General features: G+C 41.9%; 1 protein-coding gene and 1 long non-coding RNA gene across 22 annotated transcripts in view; one reads left to right on the top strand and one right to left on the bottom strand.

Moving 5' to 3' along the window:
* Window positions 1–4,664, bottom strand: part of LOC138753245 (uncharacterized) — a 30,503-nt gene extending 25,839 nt beyond the window's left edge. The window contains exons 1-2 of the long non-coding RNA XR_011351059.1: window positions 4,494–4,664; window positions 871–915 (exon numbers count right to left, since the gene is read on the bottom strand). This is a non-coding gene — a long non-coding RNA (uncharacterized lncRNA). The remainder of the gene's footprint in view (window positions 1–870; window positions 916–4,493) is intronic.
* Window positions 1–17,984, top strand: part of LOC138753237 (neurexin-3-like) — a 2,173,925-nt gene that overhangs the window by 290,748 nt on the left and 1,865,193 nt on the right. The window lies entirely within an intron of this gene.

The raw sequence follows: 17,984 nt of genomic DNA, 5'->3' as shown, positions 1-17,984 counted from the left end.
CTCTTTTATAAATTTTTGGATTAACTTTGTCTTCTTTACATACTGTAATGTTCATTCTTACATTATTTGAATAAATAGCATTTGGTGCAGTAAAACCTTGATAATTTGCCATCCTATTTTTAGAAACCCTAATGGTTCATCATCTGGCTTACTTGGTTCTGTGTTGCATGCTGTTTTTAAACTCATTTGTTTTACTAGAAATTTTTTTGTACTACAGTAAAATCCCCAGTTTCTAGAATTCAAGCAAACGGCCACTCCAAGCAACCAAGAAAAAGTTTGAGGAAATAAATACATTTAAAATTTTTTTTAACAAATAAGAATAAATAAAAATGTAAATAAAAGATTATTGAAGTAAATGTTCTCTGAGGCAACACAACCCATTGAAGAAGATGGAAGCAAACATTCAGCCAGTAGTGTGCTCAGTCATGCCCCCCCCCACAGCAGCTGTTTGAATAAAATTTCAATATAGTTGTGTTTGAATAAAATGGCAGCGCCCAGGATGAATAACCGGCCAATGCCGTTTGGACGGCTCTCTCAAAGTGTCTAACTAACTCTGCCTAGTAAGAGTCTTTATAGGTATAATAGTAAAGCTTTATCTGTAAACTTGGGGGAGCGAGGAGTGAATTATGTCAGCTGTATGGTTGATGTAGCGGTGGTGCCATACTGTTACAGTGCCAGCGACTGGAGTTCAAATTTAAATTTTATAATTACTTGAACGTTTTTATTTATTGCTCAAAATAAATCAAAAGTCAAAAGCAAAATACAATAGATACATGATGTTTAACCCCATAATCCCCCTCCCAACCCCCCCTCTAAACTATCCCAGAAGAAAAAAGAATAGAATATAGAAGAAAGAAGAGATCAACTCACGTAACAATCATCAATTATTGCCATGGTTTGGTGCAGCCCCAACCCCTGTGGGGAAAAAAAATGTTACAAACTCAAACCCATATATTTCATATATGCGTTCCAAATCCTAACAAAAAAGGAATAATTGTTATGTGGATTATATTCCAATGGAATACAAGACCTCATTTCTATATGCCACCGTTGAATACTTAAATCAGTCTCATTTTTACAAGCGATTGCCAAACATTTTCTTGCTACAGCTAACACCAACCTCAAAAATGCAATTTGAAACTTACCAATTTTAATTCCAAACTCAATTTTTTAATATAACCCAATAAAATACCATGGGATTAAGCAAAATTTTAAATTTAAATAAACCTAAAAATTCCCAAAGGGTTTCACTGTCTCATATGATCAAGTAGAATGCCAAAAAGAACCAACTTGCTTATGACACCTAAAGCATAAATTAGAAGAAATAAACTTATATTTCCTTAACTTCTCAGGTGTTAAATATAAACTATATCTTGTATTCACTAATTTAGTCATGTTAACCGCACATATAGTCATCCAGTCATCCTGAGAAATAGATATAGATAAATCTTTTTCCTATCTGAGGCTAGATTTATAAATATCCGGCTTAAGTATTTTATGTTGTAATAGAGCATACATCTCAGATATAAATCCCTTCTTACCTCTTCAGTAATTAAACTTTCAAATCTAGACCGTCTAGGCAATCATAGCATACGTCCAAAATTATCTAAAAGTAAATCTCTAACCTAATAATAAATAAACAAAATATTCAAAGAAATTCCATATTTCTCCATCATTCTTTGGAACAAAATAAAATACTTAGGTTCATAACAGTCCTCTTCCAACTTAATACCTAATTCCTAATTGACATGGGCTCTACTGAAAGCTTCATAGACTCACGGACTGTGCAAAAATACAACTTGAAGATGTATCGTTCTAATTACTGCATATTTCTCGCGTCTCATTCGCATTCTACGCGTGAACAACAACGTTGTATAAGGGGGAAAATTCTGTAAATTTTGCTTGTATCTACTTGATGAATTGTACGCTCCGGTGTTGTTGGGACTGGACTTCCTGTGTCACCTTAAAAGATTGACCTTGGAGTATTCTGGTCCCCTCTCCCTGTAACAGTTCAGAACAGAGGGCCCCTAAAATCAGAACCCACATGCATCCTCTCCACACTGAATATCAACCCCTCCTCTCTTCCCGAGTCTATCCCCAGATTGGAAACCCATTGCTCCCAAGAGCAGGAGGTACAGTACAGCAGACTGAGATTTTATAAAGTCTGAGACACAACAAAGGTATCATCGAACCTAGCACCAGCCAGTGGAGAGTGCAAATGGTAGTGGTAAAAGGGGAAAACAAGTCCAGGCTAGTAATTGACTATAGCCAAACTATTCATCGGTAGACATTACTGGATGCATACCTCCTCCCTCAAATTTCGGACATGGTGAATGATATTGCTCCATATCGGGTCAATTCAACCATTGACCTAAAAGCTGCCTTATCACCAACTGCCAATCCGTTCCAAGGACCGTCTAGATACGCACCTTGAAAGACCATGATACCAACCTCTAGAATTTTCTCCATGCAGCGAAAGCCCTGAACTGCACTTATAAGCCCTGAACTGCACTTATAACTCTGACAAGTGCGTGCTCAGGTCTAAACGTTTGGCTATCCTTGGCTATGGGTGGAGAATGGCATCATTGGCCCACATCCCGATAGGATACACCCCCTGTTAGAGCTCCCCATGCCCAGGACCACAAAGGCTTTGAAGGGAAGCCTGGTGTTTTTCTCATATTACTCCCAGTAGATCCCTCAAAACATTGATAAGGTTCACTCTCTCTTAAAAGCCAATAATTTACCCCTCTCGGCTGAAGCCCAAATGGATTTTAACTACTTCCGGAATCACATTGTGAAAGCCGCCAAGAATGTTCCTTTTCAAGTGGAAAGCAAAACTTCTGACATAGTCCTGGCCACTATCCTCAACCAGGCGGGCAGGCTGGTTGCATTTTTTTCACAGACATTACAAGGCTATGAGCTCCAGAACTCATCAGTGGAAAAGGAGGCTCAAGCCATTGTAGAAGCTGTAAGGGACTGGAAACACTACCTGGTTGGTAGAAGATTTTCGATCCTCACTGACCAGTGCTCGGTCGTATTTATGTTCAATAGTGTTAAGAGGGGAAAAATCAAGAATGACGATTGCTAGGTGGAGGATCCTGCTCTCCACCTACAATTATGACATTGCCTATCAGCCAGGAGCCCTTAATGACTCTCCAGATGCCTTTTCCAGGGGAAGCTGTGCCTCTGCACGCACCAGCCAATTGTGGTCAATGCATAATGAGCTCTACTATCCAGGGGTCACTCGCATGGCTCATTTTGTCAAGGCGCACAATCTGTCCTACTCCATGGAAAACATCAGGGAAATGACCAGATCTTGCCAGGTCTGTCAGGAGCGCAAACCGCACTTCTACCATCCCACGAAGACACACCTGATCAATTCATCCAGGCCCTTTGAACAGTTCAGTATTGATTTTAAAGGACCTCTCCCCTCCACGAACAGGAACACCTTCGTCTCTATCATTGACGAGCATTCCTGCTTCCGATTCACCATTCCATGCCCAGACACGTCCACTTACTCAGACATAAAGGCCCTAGACTCCATTTATTGCGACCGAGGATCATCTTTTATGAGTGACGAGCTATGTCAGTACCTTCCAGTGAGGGGCATCGTGTCAAACAGGACTATTAGCTACAATCCCCGGGGGAATGGGCAGGTTGAAAAGGAGAATGCCATGGTCTGGAAGTCTGTCAAACCGGCCCTGAAGTCAAAAGGCCTTCCAGACTCAAGCTGGCAGGTAGTCATCCTTATGGTGCTCCATTCCATCCAGTTGCTACTATGTACCGTGACCAACGCTACACTCCTCATGTGCTCCTATTCACTTTCGAAAGAAGGTCGGCATCGGGAACTACACTCCCAATTTGGCTCACCACTCCTGGTCCTGTCCTTCTCAGAAGCATGTGAGGAGAAGCAAGACGGACTCCCTGGTGGAAAGGGTGAAACTGCTCCATTCCGATCCCACATACGCCTCTGTGGAGTACCTGGATGACAGAGAGGACACAGTCTCCATCAGGGGCCTGTCACCCACCCAAACAAAGGGTCCTTTGCCTCAAGTACCCTGCGAGCCACAGAGCTCATTCTCGCTACCCCCAGTCAGGGCCTTGGGGGATCTGGTTCAGGAGGAAAGTGCATCTTCTTCCCTCACAAGGGGCGAGGAGACCCAAGGAGTCCAAGGCCTCTCGGTGGTAAGGTGCTTCACCAGTACCTCAAGGCCCCCGGACCACTTAAATTTGTAAATAACTATATTTTTCAACAATTTTTTTTCTGAACCCATGTTCTCTGTCTTCATTCTGTTACAAGATCAAACCCGCAACCACTAAGAAGACATAAGATGAACAATTACTTTATTAACAAAAATTGCAAATACTATGCAACAGTGTAAAACTAATGAATTCCCTAAATAGAACGTATGTAATTAAAGTCCAAGTTATATTTCCAACTAGCCCACAGAAAAACTTAGACACAAAACAAACACAAAACACGTAAGACTCACAAAACTTCGATTTCAACTGAAGCAAAGATCATAAACAAAATTCAGTTTGTTTGGTAAACTGAAGCCAAAAGATCTTAGAGAGAGAGAGAGAGAGAGAGAGAGAGAGAGAGAGAGAGAGCACAAAATTCAAAGTTGTCTTCTTGTGCTCCTTGCAGAGAGAGGAACCACTGGCTTGGTCCGGATCCTTCTGCCTGCCATCCCTTTTTGAAATCCCAACATTCTAAACTGTCTTCCAATGACTCATGTTTTGGTCCTTCTTTTACTCCACAGCACAAGTCCAGAAATTTGTAGATCATTTTCTGCACATGCTCAGTCCATCTCCCACTCTCTCAGCAGTCCACCTTCACTGTGGCTCTCTAAGGCAAACTGTCAATTTTCAACACAAAACCTCACAACACATAGGCCAATACACAACACAAAACTCTGTAACAATTCACAAACCCTAAATTCTACAGGAAGGGGTGAATGCAGTGAACTGGGATTCACTGGTAGTGTGTTGTGCTGATGGCTGGCCCCTCCTTCTGGATCTTCCCCCATCTACTTATTTATAACCCTGGTTTCCTGCCTAAACCCAGAACCCTTCTGAAGACTACTTTGAGACCCTACCCTTAGTTATAAGCTAATAAAAGCATTTGTTCTCCCTCTAGTCGTGAGAGCTTTTATTCATGCTACACTGTATGAGTATCTTTAGCCTTTATAGTTGTCTAATATCAAATTTCAGTCAAATATCTTTCAGTGGGAATCATTTATTGGCAGATTTTTTGCACAAATTTAGTTTTGTGACATTCTTATGCTATTGCTCTTGTATGTTGCAACATTTGCAGTCTGTATTTATATGGAGCTTAATTTCCCAAGGTGCTTCAGAGCTTTGCCTTCAACAGATCATAGAGGACAACGCAAACTTGCCCAAAGGAACTAATTTAAAGCCCCTTTCACACTTGCAAGTGGTCCCAGGAATTAACGGCCAATTTACCTTTAAAGTGTCTAGTGTGAATGGAAAATTTTCTCAACGCCGGCATCAGATAATGTCATCTCAACCCGGGGCTTGATGGCTAGTTCAATCCCTGGCACCTACAAATGCCGTCATTGCAATCAGGCAAGTGTGAAATGGGCAATTGTATTGTGGGATTAAAATGACCCAAGTTTTTGCGTGAGTGCAGGAATGTGAAGAAAGAAAAGATTAAAATGGTATAAACTTTGCCGTGGGATAGTTGCAGCGGGAGATGGAGGAAATAAATAGCAATAAATAGCAATAGTGGACAATTTTTAAACAGCGTGGGAAAGTTGGTAGTGGTATAGTTTTCAATTTATAAAGACCGTGGGAAAAACTGATGGCAGACCTGACTTCCCAGAATGCTGTGCCCTCCATGAGTGCTCTATGCATGCAGCCATGCATGCAGACCTTTCTCTGCTGCACGGCAATCTGGGAGGTCAGGTCCTCCTTCGCTTTTTCCCATAGCATTTATAAATTGTGCGCTATGGTCTACCAACTTTCCCACACTATTTAAAAAATGTCTGCTATTGCTAGCATTTTCCCATGATCCCTTATAAAGATTTAAATAGGTTGGCACAACAACAATGGGGGCTGAAGGGCTCATACTGTGCTGTACATAAAGCTTAATTATGTTATAATTAGGCATGATTAATTTTGTTCAAATATAAGATCATAATACATTGATTGGGACTTAGGGCAGGTCCACCATCATTCGATGTGTCATGATGTCACTGGTAGAAGGTAGAACAGTCCTAACCCCAGGGATGGCTCCTTGCAAGTGTGAAAGCATTCGCTGTCCCAGTTAGGAGTGGTCAAGTGTGAAAAGCCAAACCTCCATTCCTATCCCGGGACACTGAACGACCGATTTAGTGGGACGCAAGTGTGAAAGGGGCTTAAAGAATACCATGAAGGAAGAGAGAGTTTGAGAACTGTAGGGAGGAAATTTCAGAATGTAAAACAACCACTGGTTGTTAATCTGGATTATGTTAGAATTCAGAATTAGAGGACTTCCTTGGAAAATGTGGAATTGGAAAGTTTATTGAAATGGGACCAGACAAGAGAATGTAGGAGGTTGAAGACAAGGTTGAGAATGTTTAAATATAGTCTGCTGTGGGATTTAGTTTAACGTTGGCTGCAGGCTTCACTGTCAATGAACAGTACAATGAACACAACAATCCAAGAATCAACATAGTTTTAAATGTCTTTTAAATGGCTAATGCATAATTGTTAATTATCCTTTATATAAAGTGGAGATGTTAAATATTAATATAATTTGTGGTTCTGTGATTTGTTTTCTGCAACTGTTTGACATTTGCTGTTGACACGGATGTTAATTTATTGAATTGCTATGTGATTTAGCAGTCTGCATTGCAGCACCATTAGAAGTAAATGATGACGTGCCTGGGAGGGAAAATAAGAAGTGTGGTCAAATCTTAAATGCTTCATGTCGAGAATACAAACTGTCAGCTTTGCAAAATAATACCAGCGTTAACTATCTTTGCCAACAAATCTTTGTTTTGAAATAACCTCGTATTGATTTGTCTGTTGGTCACTGCCTCAGGTAATTAAAAATTTTTTTTACGTGCACTTAAGGATACAGAACAACTTGCATTTATGTAATACTTTCAGTGAAGTACCTGAGCCTTTCACTCCTATGAACCCAGAAATTAAAATCTCTTCCATGTATCAATCATACCATTACAATCTTCATGCATATTATTGGATATAAACCTACATTGCCTTCAGGCTGAAATCTGGCACCTCGTGTTTCAACAACAGTTCTTTCAAAATTCAGGATTCTTTTATTGTCATGTAATAAAATAGATGTAATATTACAAAACACTGCATTTAGTCTGCCGTAAGGCAGAGAAAGATTTGCCATCAGTAGAAACTGCCTGGTGCCCTTTACAGTCAGAGAAAGAGAAACAAGAGTATCCTTTCAGAGTGACAGAGTGTCTGTGGATTCACCTTCAGCGTTTCTGCACCCACTCAGACTTCAGTCCAAATCATCGGCACCCCAAGCTCCATATCTAAACCTCTGTCACGATCAGGAAGTCTTCAGTGCCTGAGGCCCCTCAGGAGCCTCTCCTGCCCTTGGCTCCCTTTTGCATCCCAGTTCTGATACTTGGTACCTCTTCATGTCTCAAGCCAGTTTCCAGCAGTTTATAATGTGGTGTGAGTCCTTTGACCACCAGTCTCCAGCAGCCCGCAGCCTGTGCGGGTTTATCTTCTTGTCCCCCCTTTTTCTGGTTTCCTGCACCTGTCCTCTAGTTTTCCTGGAGTCTGCAACTCCTGGAAGCTGCTGCCATCATAAGTGTCACTATCTTGGGCCCAGACCCCAGCGTTGCAGGATTTTAAAATAAAATTTTGTCCTTTCCTTTTACAGGCCTCTGAATTGCTTTCAACTTCTTCAGGGTCTCAGTGGCCCTCACAAGCCTCATTAAGGCCTACTTCCAGGACTACACCATAGTGTGGCAACATCTGGAGGTGGGAATCATGATCAGTTGTATCATCTCCCCTCTAGCCTTCATGGCCATGGAGGTGGGTGGTTGGAAGACAACGCATAAGATCTGGCTTGAAGCTGCCACCTATCAGAGCACATATGGACGATCTCACAACACTGATCACAACTAAGGCTTGCAATGTACGCCTGTTGAAGCTTCAAGAGTACATCAAGCAGGTTCAGATGCAGATCAAGCCGAGCAAGGCCAGAAGCATCTCCATCATCAAGGGGAAGCTGGTAGACCAACACTTTTATATGGCCAATGAGATGATTCCAACAGTCTGCGAAAAACTAGTGAAAAGCCTAGGTTGGTGGTATAACACATCCCTCAAAGATATAGAGCAGGTACATCAGCTAAGGAAGGATGCTGACAGTGGCCTTAAGAGCATCGACAGAACCACACCACCTGGCAAGTTAAAGCTTTGTTGTATGCAGTTTTGGATCTTTCCATGCCTCAGGTAGCCACTAACCCTGCATGAAGTTCCAGTCTCAAACATGGAAAAGCTGGAGAGACTAAGCAACTCATACATAAGGAAGTGGCTTGATATTCCCAGGTGCTCAAAGGAGTCGTAAAGCTCCCCATTTCCAGTCATTCAGAGGAGTATAAGTGTGCCAAAGTAAGACTGGAGATGATGTTAACAGAATGATTCATTTGTAGCTCAACCTACTGTTATTTTTGATACTGCGAGGAAATGTTTTCCATCAGAAGCAACTAAGCAAGCAAAGGCGAGTGCAGCAAGGAAGGAATGGTCTTCGTCTTGGGGTCGGTACACTAGTCTAGAACAAGGGTGCTCCATCTCAGAGTCACAGGCTTGTGATGCAGGAGGTACGTCGGCAGGATGAGGTGGCAAGGAATGCAAAGACAGTCGCTCAGGCAAGGTCACTGGACGAGATGGGAAGGAGTGGAGAAAAGGAAGATCTCCTGGAAAGAGCTGTGGGAGAGGGAGACATTCAGAGTGAGCTTCACCATCAGGGCTGAATATGATGTCTTGCCATCTGCCATGAATTTCAGCCAGTGATATGGAGAGGACCTTACATACTCCCTCTGCCTGACTTCAGCAACACTAAATCATATTTTGGTAGGCTCATTCAACGCCTGGCATCACAACCAGGTGCTACGTTGTCTTCCAGCAGATGAATGTCAATGTGTGGTGATACACCACTAGCCTATTGCAGATGGAGATCTCTGTACCTGCAGGAAGACCACCGGAGGACAGACTATACCTGGCTGGCTGTCAATCAGCCAACCTGAATAGACCCCTAGGGGGCTAACTCCACCCGGCTGGCTGTCAATTACCCGACCGGATATAGTCCTGAGCCAGACACTCGGGAGCCACCGTCACAGCCACTACTGTAGCAGAGACTTTTAGCCAAATAAAGCCGGTGTACAGTGTTTGAGTTTGTGTCTGCTTACTGGTGTTGCAGTGCATCACATTATACTCTAGCTCCCACTTCGTCCCACTGGCCGTTAACAGCATTTGCCTGGGAAGGAGAACATCAAGCCAGAATTGCCATATCAAGATCAGATTCTGGGCGGTTAGCCGGGGGATGAGATTGGAAAATGGCGGCAGACTTAGGCCAGAGGCTCTGCTTCCCAAATGAAATCGTAGAAACAACCCTCAGACCAGATCTTGTGCTGTGGTCAGCCTCACTCTATCTCGTTTACATCATCAAGCTTACAGTGTGCTGGGAGGATGCAGTGGAGGAAGTCTGTGAGCACAAGAAACTGAGGTACACTGAGCTTGCAGCTGATGGGCAGCAATGTGGCTGGAAAGCAAGAGACTAACAGGTTGAAAATGCAAGTCCAGGAATTGGCAGTGCAAGGAAAGATACACTGACAAGCAGTCAAATATCTTTCCAGAGCTGCTGAAAAGAATAGTCACTGGCTCTGGATGAGGAGAAAGGATTCCATCTGAGCCCCCAAGTGAGTGAATGGCATCTGAGGGTGAGCCTGTGATGCCATTCACTGCTGAACCTTCCAGAGATGTCGTGGGTCTACTAGCAAAACACTGAGGAAGGAGGGCACCCACTTGATAACCCAGAAGATGCCACCACTCACTTGGCTACCCTGCAGAGACTAGGCAGCAAATCTCAGCAGTGTAATAAGGGATGTAAACATCTAATCCTACACAACATACATATATTTATTCTACTTTTTTCCTCTCTTGTGGGGCCTTGTTTTAAGTTGCTTTGTGCTAATTGGTTTGACTGTTTTATGTACCTGCATAGTTGTAACAAGCAAAAATTTCTCAGACATATAGCCAATTCCATCTGTACACTATAAAAATCTCTGACAATAAATTCATCATTCTGTTCTGCTATGAAAGAGAGCAAATTGTACTTAATGAATTAGAAAATAAGAGACGACAGAAGATGGAATCTAGAGGGGGAAAAATTGCTGGAGGAACTCAGTGGGTCAGGCAGCATCTGTGGAGGGAAATAGAGAGTTGGTGTTTCAGGTTGAGCCTTTCATCATGAGGAGAGAGGGAGGGGTGAGAGACCTGGCAGAAAATGTATGGTGGTTTGAGGAGGGATGAAGCATAAGAGAAGGAACCAGTTTGGGGGAGGGGAATGAAGGAGTTTGGAAACAGAGATAAGTGATCAGTAACAGAGAGAGAATAAAAGAGAGGAATGAAAGGAGAGAAAAAGGGGGAAATGGAGCCCAGTGGTGGGATGGAAACTTCTCTAATTGAAACTATCTGTTCTTTTAAATTTCCTCGTTCTATCTTTCAGCTACCTCCAACTCACATTTCCTCCAATTTTCAGCCTCTTTGCCTTTCAGCTTGGTCTGTCTCATATTGTTGTCTCTGCAGCTCAAAATTACATTTCTCTCTTTCCTCTTGCACCCTCAATTTCTCCAATTCTAATTGCAACTCACCAGATCTATCCTCTGGAAAATCTTCTAAATCTTTCTAAACAAATTTTCCCTCACCTATATAATATCCCACTATAATCCTCTTTCCTCATCCAATGCTTAATTTCAGTCAGTTTTAATTCCTTAGAAATAACCATCAGTTCGTCTTTTCTCTTGCTCTTCAGCTCTGCAGGTGATGGTTGTGACAAAAATTTATCAACATCTATTGCTGCTGTTTTTGCGCACAAAAGCTTTAAATTAGCGTGAAAATGTTCCATAACTCCCTTCTCAGTTGCAGTCAGTTGAACAGTATAGATGTGTTGTTCATATTGGTTTCTCAACAACAGTCTTTTGAGTAATTGCATCAGTATGTTCCGTTGATGATTTCATTCAGTTGAGTATTAAAAAATAATCACTGATTCAGGTTGCTTGTGGTTTTATTACTCTGTGGTGATTTTAAGATGACCATTTTAAACTTAATTAACTTGGTATTTGGAGATTTGTGACATCCAAGGACAGGAATGAGCATGATAGTGGACACTTTGGGTTAAGAATGTGAAAATTTCATTTGGGCTGCATAAGGAGAAGAACTGATCAATCAGGAAATGTCATTCATGATTGAGATAAAGGGAGAGTTCTGGAATACATCAAAACTTGGTCTAAAGTCAAGCACCTGGCTTGGCTAAAGTTATGCCAAAAGTCAAGTATTAGTTTTGCATGGTGGGTAACGTACTTGGCATCAAATCAGAAACTCCAGAATGCCACAACAGAAAGAGTGATGCACAGACAGAGATTTTGTCAAGATGTTTTACAAGAGCCTGTCTGGTCTCTTGGGAGATGTAAAAGATTCCATGACATCTTTGAAAAAGAGAAAGGGAATTCAATTTTGCTACCTGTCTAATATTATCTGTCAGACAACACTATTTTTAAAAATACAGATACATTCTTAGATATTGAAGTGAGGTAAAGCATTTATTTGTGAGTCCTTGCTCTATAAAAATTGACTGCTGCATTTTCTGCATTATTAACACCACAGTATATTCAGCACTATGTAGACCAGTGGTTTTCAAAGTGCCCCTCAAACTCACATTCCACCTTAAGTAATCCCTATAGTTATCTAAAGAGGAAGAAGTTGGTTAGGACCAAAATTGGGCCCTTAAAAACGGAAAAGGGTGAAATTATTACTGGAAACGAGGAGATGGCTGAGGAATTTAACAGTTACTTTGCATCTGTCTTCACCAAGAAGGATAATACAGGTTATGGTCAATAACAAGGGACTTAGTGAAATTTCATAAGGAATTGGGGAATCTGATGGATATCCAGATCCAGAAGCAGGTGGTTGTGGGTAAATTTTTCAGAATGAGGGCTGATAAGTCCCCAGGGCCTGATGGGTTGCATCCCAGGCTGCTTAGAGAGGTTGGTCTGGAAATTGTGGAGGCACTGGTTGACATTTTCCAAAGTTCTATAGATTCAGGAGAGGTGCCTGTGGATTGGAGAGTGGCTGATGTAGTGCTGCTGTTTAAGAAGGGAGGAAGAGAGAAAATAGGAAATTATAGACCAGTCAGCCTGATGTCAGTGGTGGGGAAGATATTTAAATCTATAATAAAAGGAGAAATAGCAGAGCACTTAGGCAGAAATAAAAGTATCAATGCAAGTCAGCAAGGATTCCTTAAAGGAAAATCATGCTTGACAAACCTTTGGGAATTTTTCAAAGATGTGACAAAGAGGGTGGACTTGGGAGAGCCAGTGGATGTACTTGGACTTCCAGAAAGCATTTGATAAGTTCCGCACAGGAAACTAGAAGGCAGAATCAAGGAGCATGGTGTAGGATGCTGTCATGGATAGAAAATTGGTTAAGAAATAGGAAACAAAAGGTTGGGATAAACAGGTCATTTTCAGGGTGGAAGTGGGGTAGGTGACAGAATATATTGACATTTTTGGGAGATAAATTGGGAAACTTTAGAGTAGGTTACATACACACACTTTAACACAGATCTTATTTGAAATGCTGGAAAATTCATATCCACAGTGACTGCAGAAATTGTGAAGAGTGCTTCTGGAGACTTCACAAGTAGGTGATAATTGAATGAATGGACTATTGTCTTTAAAGCAACAGCATACTGTCTTCTGATACCATTTTGCAAGGCTTTTAACAAGAGTGCTTAGAGGTCATTGATGTATTCTTGTTTACTTAAAATCAACAGATGAACCAGAAGGTTGACTCCTATTGTTTGATGGAGAGGGAGTCAGTCATGCAAGTTGTATCTCATGGTGTGAGTCAGAGTGAGAGTCAGAGAATGAGAGAGAGAGAGAGAGAGAGAGAAGGAGTGAAACAAGTTGTCTCAACCAGTGTGGGTGAGACAGAGAAGCATGCGGAAACTGAAGCAGGAAGCTTGTTGGAACTGAAACAGGAAGCTCCAGAGTGAAGAATGGCTGAAAGTACTGGCTGACTGCTGTTTTGCTTAGAACAAGGGAAACAAAAATGAACTCTGTGGTAACCTGAAAAACAGAGGTTATCATCTGGAGAACCCTGATGGGGCAAGTTTCATCAGCAAGACACTGAAGTGACAAATGGTAGTGCCTCAGTTGTGGAAATCCTGGAAGAGCACATTTCTCTCTACAAAACCTACAAGAAACTTCCTGAGCAGTAACCCTTTGGCTTTCAAGCACCAAAGCCTGGTGATATTTATACATGGTAAATTCCATGTACAGTATTAAGAATTTCCTGCAACCAGTTGTTAGAAATTAATGTCTTTGGCTTGGCTTCGCGGACGAAGATTTATGGAGGGGGTAAAAAGTCCACGTCAGCTGCAGGCTCGTTTGTGGCTGACAAGTCCGATGCGGGACAGGCAGACACGGTTGCAGCGGTTGCAGGGGAAAATTGGTTGGTTGGGGTTGGGTGTTGGGTTTTTCCTCCTTTGCCTTTTGTCAGTGAGGTGGGCTCTGCGGTCTTCTTCAAAGGAGGTTGCTGCCCGCCAAACTGTGAGGCGCCAAGATGCACGGTTTGAGGCGTTATCAGCCCACTGGCGGTGGTCAATGTGGCAGGCACCAAGAGATTTCTTTAGGCAGTCCTTGTACCTTTTCTTTGGTGCACCTCTGTCACGGTGGCCAGTGGAGAGCTCACCATATAACACGATCTTGGGAAGGCGATGGTCCTCCATTCTGGAGACGTGACCCATCCAGCGCAGCTGGATCTTCAGCAGCGTGGACTCTATGCTGTCGACCTCTGCCATCTCGAGTACTTCGACGTTAGGGATGAAAGCGCTCCAATGGATGTTGAGGATGGAGCGGAGACAACGCTGGTGGAAGCGTTCTAGGAGCCGTAGGTGGTGCCGGTAGAGGACCCATGATTCGGAGCCGAACAGGAGTGTGGGTATGACAACGGCTCTGTATACGCTTATCTTTGTGAGGTTTTTCAGTTGGTTGTTTTTCCAGACTCTTTTGTGTAGTCTTCCAAAGGCGCTATTTGCCTTGGCGAGTCTGTTGTCTATCTCATTGTCGATCCTTGCATCTGATGAAATGGTGCAGCCGAGATAGGTAAACTGGTTGACCGTTTTGAGTTTTGTGTGCCCGATGGAGATGTGGGGGGGCTGGTAGTCATGGTGGGGAGCTGGCTGATGGAGGACCTCAGTTTTCTTCAGGCTGACTTCCAGGCCAAACATTTTGGCAGTTTCCGCAAAGCAGGACGTCAAGCGCTGAAGAGCTGGCTCTGAATGGGCAACTAAAGCGGCATCGTCTGCAAAGAGTAGTTCACGGACAAGTTTCTCTTGTGTCTTGGTGTGAGCTTGCAGGCGCCTCAGATTGAAGAGACTGCCATCCGTGCGGTACCGGATGTAAACAGCGTCTTCACTGTTGGGGTCTTTCATGGCTTGGTTCAGCATCATGCTGAAGAAGATTGAAAAGAGGGTTGGTGCGAGAACACAGCCTTGCTTCACGCCATTGTTAATGGAGAAGGGTTCAGAGAGCTCATTGCTGTATCTGACCCGACCTTGTTGGTTTTCGTGCAGTTGGATAATCATGTTGAGGAACTTTGGGGGACATCCGATGCGCTCTAGTATTTGCCAAAGCCCTTTCCTGCTCACGGTGTCGAAGGCTTTGGTGAGGTCAACAAAGGTGATGTAGAGTCCTTTGTTTTGTTCTCTGCACTTTTCTTGGAGCTGTCTGAGGGCAAAGACCATGTCAGTAGTTCCTCTGTTTGCGCGAAAGCCGCACTGTTATTCTGGGAGAATATTCTCGGCGACACTAGGTATTATTCTATTTAGTAGAATCCTAGCGAAGATTTTGCCTGCAATGGAGAGCAACGTGATTCCCCTGTAGTTTGAGCAGTCTGATTTCTCGCCTTTGTTTTTGTACAGGGTGATGATGGTGGCATCACGAAGATCCTGAGAATTGCTCGAGACAAAAATTGAGAACAAAGAACATTTATTACAACAACAATGCAAAGTTGGGTGCTTCCCCTTACCCTGGGAATACACACCTACACTAGGGCTCACCCAACCTTTATACAGTCGATTTCAGTATCAGAATACCCTCCCCCTCACATTCTTCTGCCCCCTGGATGGGTTTGGCATAGGCAATCCTTCCTGACTACGTGCAGTTTCAGTACACTTGGAGGACCAGGGGGTATCCTGTGGGTGTCCCATCATGTCATTGTCCTTATTCACACCTTCCTGATTCTCGGGGCTACAATCACTTGGTATGCGGAGTTGACTCATTCTATCTAGGGTTGGCTAATTTCATATGTATAAATCTGTGTATGGTTAGCTAATTAGATATGTAGGACTTGGTACTTCTATCTAGGGCTAGGAGACCTTTATCTGATCCAGACTACCTCAACTTCCTACATTCTATTGTACCTTACCATTCCTTTTCTTAGTCTTATGGTGGCTCTTGTCACACAGAAGATTCTTATGTTAATCGTGCTGACTCTGCTTTCCTGCATCCTAATCCCCAAGCTTATCCTGTTTGTACTGGTTACAGCCATTAACTGATGAATTTTAGTTTCTTCCATGTTCATAATTTTAGATCAATTTTCCCATCTCTCACACAGTGAACTTGGAAGCATGAGAAGTAAGATTGGACTGTAAACCAAATAACTTTTCTAAATTTACACACACATTAGAAGGGGGTAAAGTTAGGTTAAGTTAGTAAATTAAAAATAGAGTTAAGTTAAAGTTTGATTCTGTTTTCATGTTTAAAGATAATTAAAACCAACTTTTGTTTAAGTAATGATTTGTTGTGGTGAATATCTATTGCTGCTGGGTTTTGGGATCCTTTGGGCTCGTAACATTTTATGGAGGTTTGTCTTTTTCTGATTGAAACACGAGTTTTTGTGAGTTATTAGTTAATTGTTTTTTTTTCAAGCTAATTTAAAGCTTTTGTGTGCAAAAACAGCAGAAATGGACATTGGTAAATTTTTGTCACAACCATCACCTGCAGAGCTGAAGAGCAAGAGAAAAGACGAACTGATGGTTATTTCTAAGGAATTAAAACTGACTGAAGTTAAGCATTGGATGAGGAAAGAGGATTATAGTGGGATATTATATAGGTGAGGGAAAATTTGTTTAGAAAGATTTAGAAGATTTTCCAGAGGATAGATCTGGTGAGTTGCAATTAGAATTGGAGAAATTGAGGGTGCAAGAGGAAAGAGAGAAATGTAATTTTGAGTTGCAGAGACAACAATATGAGTCAGACCAAGCTGAAAGGCAAAGAGGCTGAAAATTGGAGGAAATGTGAGTTGGAGGTAGCTGAAAGATAGAACGAGGAAATTGAAAAGGACAGACAGTTTCATTTAGAGAAGTTAAGAATTGAGAGGGAGGAAGCTAAGGGAACTGAGGCTGTAACTCCTGGGGAGAGGTTTTTGGCTAGTAGAGAGGTAAATCTACTTCCTTCTTTTGATGAGGGAGATATAGATACATATTTTCAGCATTTTGAAAATAATTTCTTAGACAATAATTTCTTAGACACCGACCTTGTTACTGCACATGCAGGTTATATTTCACAATCCTCTTCCACCTCATCCTTCCTAGGTCTACTTGTTAATCTCAAAACTGACCTAACTTTATCCTCTACCAAATCATTCCCTATAAAAATGAGACCCCATGCATGGGCAACTTTGAAATTACTCCCACTACAACTGGTCCTTTAACTAATTCTGAATTTAGCACTATATTGTGAAGAGATATTGACTCCACATCACCTCCAACACTTTTAATTAAAGTTGTCTCCCCTGTGTCAGTCCTTTGATCCAAAGATAAAACACTCTCCACCAACAATGACTGTGCAGCATCAGCATCTCTAAGAATTTTAACTGGAACCTGTGATTCTCCCTCCTTTAGTGAAACAAAGTCCTCTGAAATAAATAGTTTGAAAACATCCATGACACCCTTATCAGGTTTGGAACATCTGGTCTGCTTAAATTCAACTGTTTGAATACATGCTTCTGGTAAAAACTCCTTTTCTCGTCTCTTTTTCAATACTAGACAATATGCAATAACATGAACAGGTTACTTACAAAAATGACATACAAATCCAGAAGTTCTGTCCTTTTCCACCATAATTACACCCTTTCTCTTAACATTCTCTCCAGACTTTATTTCAGGCTTACTATTCTGCTCCATATTAACACTCTGAACAGGCTTATTAATCTGTTCCACATTAACTTTCTGAAAATACCTACTATTCTTTGTGAATCAGGGCAAATTCGTGTGCTAATATTGCTGTTTGTCGCCACGTCTCCACGTCTCTCTCATCCAGGTATAATTTAATCTCATTTGGAACACACCTTTTAATTTCCTCAATTAATATCAATTCTCTCAATCTGTCAAAATCATTATTTATTCCTTTTGAGGCACCCCAACGGTCAAACCATACAGATTTCTTTAGAGCAAAATCCATATAAGATTGATTCCATGTTTTCACCAAACTCCTAAATATTTGTCTATATGCTTCTGGAATGAACTCATAAGCTTTCAATAGAGGTTGTTTAACAGTATCATAATTTGCCATGTGCTCTGTAGTTAAACAAGTATGCCATTTGTGCTTTTCCTTTCAATACACTTTGGAGCATAAGAGGCCATTTTACTTTTGGCCAGTTTGAGCTGCCAGAAACCTTTTCAAAATGCTGAAAATATGTATCTA

This window comes from Narcine bancroftii, chromosome 2, assembly GCF_036971445.1.
Source record: "Narcine bancroftii isolate sNarBan1 chromosome 2, sNarBan1.hap1, whole genome shotgun sequence".
NCBI classification, from domain to species: domain Eukaryota; kingdom Metazoa; phylum Chordata; class Chondrichthyes; order Torpediniformes; family Narcinidae; genus Narcine; species Narcine bancroftii.
Note: the sequence above shows the minus strand (reverse complement) of the source record. Positions and strands in the feature narration are given on the sequence as shown.